This window comes from Hermetia illucens, chromosome 2, assembly GCF_905115235.1.
Source record: "Hermetia illucens chromosome 2, iHerIll2.2.curated.20191125, whole genome shotgun sequence".
Lineage (NCBI taxonomy): Eukaryota > Metazoa > Arthropoda > Insecta > Diptera > Stratiomyidae > Hermetia > Hermetia illucens.
Window position 1 is genome coordinate 60,031,801 of NC_051850.1, and position 9,154 is coordinate 60,040,954.

Here is a 9,154-nt window from a genome sequence, read left to right on the forward strand (position 1 = left end):
ATAGTATATTACTATAATTTTTTGTAATTGGCTGGAAACCCCCCTTAAATTCATCCTAGCGGCACGAAATTCTGCAGTGATATAGGCTTCAACGTAGAGCATGATCATACCAAGTTTGATGGAAATCGCACTATTACTAACAAATTTATAATACATCGAAGTTGTTGCTTCTTTGAAAATTGAAGACTATTAATGTCAATATCACCCGAAAGTGGACATATGCTTATATTACGTGCTACGTACTAAGAAATACACAAAACCTTTCGTACCTGAAGCGTCCAGCTTCCGGTTTCCCGACTTGTTCTCGTTTGGCCACGAAAGTGGAATGCGGGTAGTCGAACATCCGTAAAATTGCATTATTCATAATCAATCGCTCAACACGATAGAGGAATGGCCCATTGTCCGACAACTCTTAGTGGACTCATAAATGAGCCAGCCTGCTTACGCTATGAAGACCACGTGCGCACTACTCCAGGAGTGCGGTGCATATTCGAACCAAATTCAGTTCCAACAAATTTCTGCAAACTACGACCAAACCATTGGTGGCTGTTTCTAGAGTATATCGTCCTCGGTAACTACCGCTGATCTCACACGACTTGGGTTGCATATCCCCAAAAAAGCGTTCTGATTCACAATTGCCTCTGTTGGCAAGGAAGTGCGTATGAACTAGGTCTCACCAGAAGATTCCGTCAAGGCGCCCTCCTACTTTTTATGAAAGGATAGGCTCCTATGTTCTTTGCCCGGAATCTGGCTTAATCTCGCAGTTGATTTCCGTCTTGTGATACTAGTTCAACATTGAACGCTTTCTGGCCGACTTCAGTGGAGTCAGTTTTTCTATGGCTGCTAGTATTCGCGACAGTAACAAATATTGAAGACCTAACCGGTTAACTTCCTCAGGTTTTTAATAGTTTACTCTTCCTTTCTGCGGGTATAGACGTCAGATATTGTAATTCCTCCGCTGGAGCTTATCGGTTATTGGCTATGCAAACTCTGCAAGACACGTCAGTTGGAGACAGTTGTTCGTTCGGTTTCGGGCAGAGGGACACTTTCTCGTTTGTCGACTTGATTCTGACCCGCAATTTGTAATCCGTATTTTCCATTGCTTCCAGGTGCTCTCCACTGATGCGGAGTAGAAAAGGTTCGCCGCTCAGCTTTTCCGTGATCACCACCAAGTCGCCCATGAGGGTCGTGGCATTTTGAATACGTTGGCTCTCAACGAACGTTATGAGTTAGAACTTAGCAGTACACCCTAAGTCTTCCTTGTTTGTCGTAAGAGGTAAGTAAAAGGGATATAAATTTGTAGGCTGGCATACTGCAAATTTTTAAACAGTTCCTGATACTTTAACAACGCCTCGGATAGCGACTGACCTCACGGCTACAACCTTTGGTTATCGAAAACGGTTAATAATTGATTTCTGGAAGATACGCACGTTCCTCAAGCGGAAATTCTAATTCCAATATATGTTAAGCTGGACATTCTGGGCCTAAAATGGCGTAACTCTGGAGAGCCCTCCTCTCCCTTTTGTGGCACTTATGGCAATGTGCTTGTATACTCTGCAAAGCCAAATGGTAGCAGATGCGAATCTGATGTCGGGTTGTTACTAACGATTATCACAAGACGCGCTCTTTTGACCAGGGCGCTGGCTTCTGGCAAACTTGTAACTGCAAAATTCCCGGCCGGTTAAGAAGCATCACATTTGTATAGTCGCATGCACCAACGAAGGCTCCCAATATAGCGAAAAACAACAACGTACAAGTTATGGGAAGCTTCCTAAAGGTGACATTGTGATTATGATGGGTGATCTGAATGCCAATGAATGTATGTAATAATTGGGGTTCTGACATCGACCTCGAAATGTATCATCATGTTATGGTCGTTTACGTTCACCTTCGTGTTGCATCCACTAGCTCACGGTTGGAGAGTTGCGACTACCCAATCTTAGGCAGATGCACTGCGTAACCTGGTGAAGAATAACAATGAGCTTCGAGCCACCATAAAAAATACTCTTTTCTAGGGTACTATGCGAATCGTGGAAGCCGATCCATGAACGCAAGGGGTTGCTAACCCAATTGACGGCTGCGATTTATGACGGTCGTGACGTGTCGGCCGCTACGATGAACTCTGATACCGTGACAAGAGAGAATTCGTCGTTGTGGTTGATTAATCAAGCAGATCAGTTGTCGTAGAACCAAATTTCAGAGAACAGGCTGGTTTCCAGTCTGGATCGTCGTGCATTAACCATATCAACAGGCTACGGATCATTTTGGAACAGTATACGGAGTTTGGATGTTTGTTTTGGATGAAACTTCCCATAGCGTGAACACGAACTGTATCTGGAGTACTGTATCCAGCAGGGGCACTCCGGAAAAACTAATAGCTATTATCGAAGTGCGCGTCACGTGCTACACCGAGGTAAAATCTTGGAGGATTGTGAGGTCGAAAGCGGAGTCCGGCAGGGTTGCATTCTGTCAGCGACATAATTTGTTCTTATTTGCGGTGGCTGCTTTGTTTGGAGATCGCGGAAGAATTCAATGGACGATAACTTCGTCCACATCTGACTGCGTCCTATCATCCGTTGATCTGATACTATTTCGAATGGAGAACTTTGTTAACGCAACGACCTGTTACTCGTACACACTGTGTTCGGAAGTGGATAGGTCAGACACATTGCTGGCTTCGTTAGTCAGTTTAATCCACCCACTCAAGGTGGCCGAGGGGTGAGTCGCTCCAAGGGTACAACAGTGGAGAAGTAGTACGAATATCTCGGGAAGTCATGCTAGAACTGAACGATGGCGTGTATATGCCGGTTGGTGCGGTATACCTCACCAAGAGGTAAATGGCAACGCTCAATTTGTAAGCATAATTTTCTCCTTAATTCTTATTCCATCTCAACAATTCAACTGTCTTGCCTCTCCTAATTTTTAACAGGTAAAGAATTATTTACGGGAAACCGGTGTTCACTGTATGTTATGGCCTGGAAACAGTCTGGATTTTAACTCAATTGAGAACCTATGGCGCATAAGGAAAGTGCAGATAAGACGAGCCGACTAATTTAGAAGGGTTAGACAGAATAAACCAAAAGGTTTGGTACGAAGGCATTCGAAGAGAAGTCTTGAAAAATTTAATCAGTTCAATGCGCAAAGCGAGACTACCATTACCATTACACTTGAAAGATCAAACGTCAAAACGTTTAAAGGAATTTAATACAAGTAAAGTTTGACAATGTATTACAAAGTATCTTTTAATGAACATGTGGAAATCTGTAATTGTTTTTTTTAAATTTTACCTAATTGCATTGTTTGTAGATAGTCTGCAAATTATCAGGAAAAACATTTTAAGCGCTTCTCCGATCCTTGCTTGCTTCTTAAATGTGGCTGAAAATGTCGGTCATAAAACGATGTAATCTAACTTTTTCAACTTATCCACGTTTCATTGGCCGCGACTGTAATATATGTATATATATTTGATATTTTGCGGGAGGTACAAACGATACGCCAAACACCCGCAGGTGATGCTCTGTAATCACTTACGATAGCCTGGTCTCAATAACGGTTCGTACCCGCGTAGTTTGTCGCTAGCATAATTACAACCCTCCAGCACCCTCTTGGCCATGTCACTGAAAGGTTTCGCAGTTCGCTATTTGTAGATATTGCTTTGTGTCCGAGCCCTTGCTTCTTTTCCGGTTCGATCTCATTCTGGTTTGAAGCATCGTTTTCCAGGTGTCTTGCACTTGCCCGGTATTTAGCCTTTTCATCCCCCTCGAGGATAATACCGGTCCATTTATTCTTCACAATCTTGTTTAAAATATGAATCGTTTTTTAGTGCGGACATTTTAGCAGAACTTCGACTGCCGAACCTTCGATGATTAAGCTGTTCCTTGTGGAAGCAAAGACTTCGAAAGCTTCGAGTTTGGAATACTGTGGCTGGTTCTGGTTACGTCAGTTCAACTCCTTATTTCGCATCAATAAGTATAATGGCCTTAAAAAAATTGATTTTAACAACGTTTAAAAAGAAAGATTATCCTTCTTCTTCTTTTTCTTCAGCCTTTGTCCCGTTCACAAGCGGGGTCGGCTCGTCGTGATCGGCTTCGCCATTTGGCTCTATCGAATGCCTGATCTGGGTGCAATCTCGAGGCTTTCAAATCAACATCCAGCGTATCAAGCCACCGTTGTTTAGGTCTGCCTTTTGGTCGTTTACCATCGACTTCGATGTTCACACCAATCTTGGAAAGTGAATTCTCGCTTGCACGAATTGCGTGACCATACCATTGAAGACGCCTCCCTCGCAACTTTTCCACGATCGGTGCAACCCCATAACGATATCGGATATCCTCATTTCGGATGTGATCTAAACGTGTGACGCCACTAGTCCAACGTAGCATCTTCGTCTCCATTACCGCAAGACGCCGTTCATTGTCTTTTATGGTCGGCCAACACTCAGAACCATAGAGAGCGACTGGACGGACGACATTGCGGTAAATTTTAGATTTGAGACGTTCGTTGATACGTCGATCACAAAGGACACCAGTTGTGAAACGCCACTTCATCCAGGTTGCGTTAATGCGTGAAACAATTTTATAACGCAGTTCTCCATTGGCTGATAGCGTTGACCCGAGGTATTTAAATCGCTCAGTTCTGGGCAGATCACTGCCGCTGACAGTGATTGTGCCTGTTTCATGGGGATCGGTGGTCAAAAATTCAGTTTTGTTTAAATCTGAGACCGTGTTGCATGAGGCGATCATTCCATTTTTGAACAAGTTGCTCGAGATCATTTTTGTTATCGGATGCTAGGAAAACATCATCTGCATAAAGCAGTGTGTAGGGCGCTGGACATTGGATATCCCGTGTGACGGTGTCCATAACAAGAACAAAGAGGAGTGGTGAGAGGGCACTTCCTTGATGAACACCAACAGAGACACGAAGCAGTTTTGATACACCCGCCATACTTCGAACTTTACTTTTCGGATCGTGGTAGAGCAATTGAACCCAGCGCACGAGTTCTTCTAGCACGAAGTGTTGTCGTAAAGCATACCAGATGAGTTCGTGTGGTACAGGGTCAAACGTTTTCTCTAGATCCAGAAATGCAATGTGAAGAGGGCGATGTTTCTCACGGTGTTTCTTCATGAGTAACCGTGTAGTGTATATTGCGTCAGTAGTTCCGCAGTTCTTGGCAAATCCGGCTCGATTCACGGTTATTTTAACGATTTCGCGAATACGGTTGTCAAGAATGCGTTCAAAAATCTTCATGGTATGGGAAAGTAACCGGATCGGACGGTAATTTGAACATTCTGCTGGGCTACGTTTCTTTTTCCATATTGAAACAGTGGTAGTCAGATGGTGTTCTTCCTTCCTGAATAACCCGGTTAAAGAATTCACTGAGCCACAGTGCTTCAGAGCTCAGATGCGATGTCGTCAGGTCCTGTTGCTTTCCCCGATTTCATTTGTTTTATTGCCTCCTCGACTTCAGTTGCGCTGACTGGTGGAACTACTCCAAATGTCGGCAATGATTGTGGAAGTGGAGGATGAGCAAATTCTTAAATTGAAATCGGCTCGAAGTATTCTCGCCATCTATCCGTTGCGGCTCGACGGTTGGTAAGCAAAGTACCGTTCTTGTCATTAACACAACAGAAGTGTTCGATATCCTGTGTGCGTTCATCACGGCTTTTAGCAAGTCGATACAGATCTCTCTCGCCATCCCGAGTGTCCAGTTTATCGTAAAGATTTTTGAAATGGTTCGCTCGGGTGACAGCGACCGCTTTCTTTGCTTCCCGGTTGGCATTCTTATAAATTTGCCAATTAGCAGGCGTTTTATCGTCGAAAAATTTGTGGTAGAGGCGTTTCTTTTCACGGACCTTCATTTCAACATCATCATTCCAAAGCGAAGTATCTCGGTTGATGTACCGCTTACCCGGCTTGGTGACCCCGAGGGTTGCAGAGGCCGCTTTGTGGATCGTGTCTTTCATTTGGTTCCATGATTCTTCCACATTCGTAATGGTTGGCAATCGTATGAGTGAGACCGTTTCTTCTTTCTTCTCACCAAATCGCCACCATTTAATGCGCGGTGGGTCAGTGCGTTCCTCACGCCGTTTTATCGGTGGCTTAATTCGGAGGACGGCAATCAACGGCCGATGTGGAAGTGCGATGGTCTCATAGGGAACGACTTTGAAATCAGTGACAGTGGTAAAATGTTGGCGTCTTATAAGAATATAGTCGATTTGCATTTTATTGTTCCCACTATAAAATGTAGGAAGATGAGATAATCGTTTGATGAACCATGTATTCATAAGTACAAGGTCATAGGTGTCCGCAAAATCAATTATACGCTCGCCACCTTTATTGCGCGCTCCGAACCCCTTTCCCCCAAGGCACCTGTTACCGTTTGCCTTTTCACCCACATGACCATTAACGTCGCCGTATGTAATCGTCAGCAGGCACGTGACACGTCTTTTCATCGAGAAGTTGCCAGAAGGCATCTTTCTCGGCATCAGGTCGACCTGTCTGTGGTGCATATGCGGTGAAGAAGTGAATAGTGCGATCAGCTGATATAATGGTGAGCTTCATCAGCCGATGATCGAATCGTTCGACTTCTTTAATGGCATCACGGAAACCCTCTGAGATGGCAATGCCAACACCATATTGAGTGTATGAGTTACCAAAATAGAGAAGTTTGTAGCCATTTTTACCGCGTTCGCGTTCAATGTCGCAGCTTTTGGCACCAGACCATCGGGTTTCTTGCAGAGCGCAGATGTCAGTGCACCTTTTCCGAAGGGCCCTTGCGAGTTCCTCCGTCTTTCCAGTTAGGGTACCAACATTTAGCGTGCAGACACGTATTTGTTTTGTTCGTTGTGTGCGGACTAACTTGCTTACGTCCTGACGCCGTCCATATTTGTAAGTAATCTATCTAACTTAGGACGATACGAATGAGCAACTTAAGAATACTACCTCAAATTCCTAAAAAAAATGGTATAAATTTTTAAATAATTAATAAATTATAATCATTATTGATAATTAATAGAACCAATGAAACAATAATTTAAGGGTAACATCAAAAGCCTTTCATCAACAAAAATCAAAACCGGTGGGGGACAAAGAAGTACACTGGAAAAAGGTGCGTGTCATTCCAATAAAAATTAATTAGCCTATTTTTAACTTGGGAACCTCGAATGAAAGTGAAAATTCTGATTTGTCCTTTTAGCTAAAACAAAAATTTGGCACATCAACATCCACAATCGTTTACTCGTTTTCTATTCACTCCCTGATCAAGCTAATAAATAGGCGCACAAGTTGGTGTTATTTAAGGTGCAGTTACGTAGAAGTTTCGCTTTATTAGGAATCCATTTATAAATCGACGGCGCGATGGTTGAGGAGGTAGACCGTCAGCTTCCCAATTTCGCTGCTCTGAGTTCGAATCCCAGCCGTCACGGGTTCGTCTTGTGCTTGTCTTGCTGCTGTGAGCTTATCACTTGCAGAGTGTTAAGTGTGATGATGGTGAAACTGAAACACAATCTGAATATGTGCATGCCCACCTAAGAGTGAACAGCAGACACTAATTTATTAAACCCAAACTGATTCCTTTTTTAAAATTGCTATTATATGAACCTCCTCTCCATAAATGACATTTTTATGATCTCCTTGTATATTTTTTGGAGATTTAAATTGTACAGTTAAACTTTGACAGCCCACGCTCATTAAAAGTGTACAGGTCGTAAGCTAATATTTCCAGCATCCCCTCAGCTCATAGTTTGTTATTGAATCCCATATCAAACACGTGCAGAATAATAGAACAAAACTTCTTACCTGTAATTGACCCAAAGTTAAGCAGAAGTTTTCCTCAGCAATATTTGAGAACTTTCAGCAAAGTTTCAGCGACACCAACAATTTGGTCCATATTTTTATGAGTAGAACCAGCGCAAGGAAAATGCCAACTGGTCCAGGAGTCTAGGGTCCACATTATGTTCGACAAATCTATTACTTAACATATTACTATTTCATTGGCGACAACAATCACAAGAACAATGAATGTCCAGATTATTCCTTTTGCCCACTTTCTCCATTGTTTTGTCACAGTCCATCCACTCGGATCGTCATCGGTCAAGCGAGTTCGAATGTGACAAATACATCCGTCTAATCTTTTGTTGAAGACGTCCGCCAGTCGTTGGCTCCATTCGTTTCATTGACCGCGTGCCCGTTGTGTCTTTCGTATGTTGAGGGAAAACACAACAAATCTATGCCAACGTAACAAGATTACGGAAATAAACATTTCGTGTTTCCTAGTATCATTTCATCCCGTCCCCCAACCTCCAGGACTCTGACAACTTTCTTTCCCCATTTCTAACTTCTCAACGTAGTCTTCCCCGGTTCCTTGACATGGGCCCCACCTTGCTCTATTGTCCTGATTTTCCTTCGCCCGTCTGTCCAAACGCCCATCTGTCCTTCCCAGAACACAGAAAGATGTCAGCTATTTTACCAATCCGAAATCCACTGACAAGTGATATACACTTTTGTTTGGGAGAGCGTTGGAGTTTCCCTCCCAGGCGAGATTACACCAAATACGCTTCCATACTGTTGCCGTCGAGGCGGAAGCTGAGGCAGATCTGACGGAATTATGGAGCAGGTGTAACATTATTTGCAGTCAATTGGACTTGATTCTGATTTCTTTTCGTTTGCTTTTATTGTACAGTTATTGGTAATATTTTGGTGGTGGGACGCGGCGGCTTTAGTTCCTGCAGATGAGGATCAGATTAGTGGCATATTGAAGCCACGTAATTATTGCGTGCAGGCATCTTTCAAATCTAGGAATAAAGCTTTTACTTATAATGGGGGAAGCAGATTTGAAAGGAAGCTCACAGTCATCCTTCATACAGTGCCAACAATAGTTCCAACATTTCGGAAACGTTGAACACATTCAGAAGGATTTCTGATTCAAGCATAACATCAACAATAGGAGTTTGAATATGAACGTACAGTTATTCAGGAGAGGACAAATCTTCAATGCATGGTATAATGGTTTCGAAAAATAGAAAATTGGATTTGCTGATTACAATTAGTAATTCCCGGCCATTTGGATGACCATCGACGCAGCCATTTCAAGGTGTGTCCCGAAAGATACCAACGAATTAAGTTGGTTTTTTTTTAAATTGACCCATTCTATCTG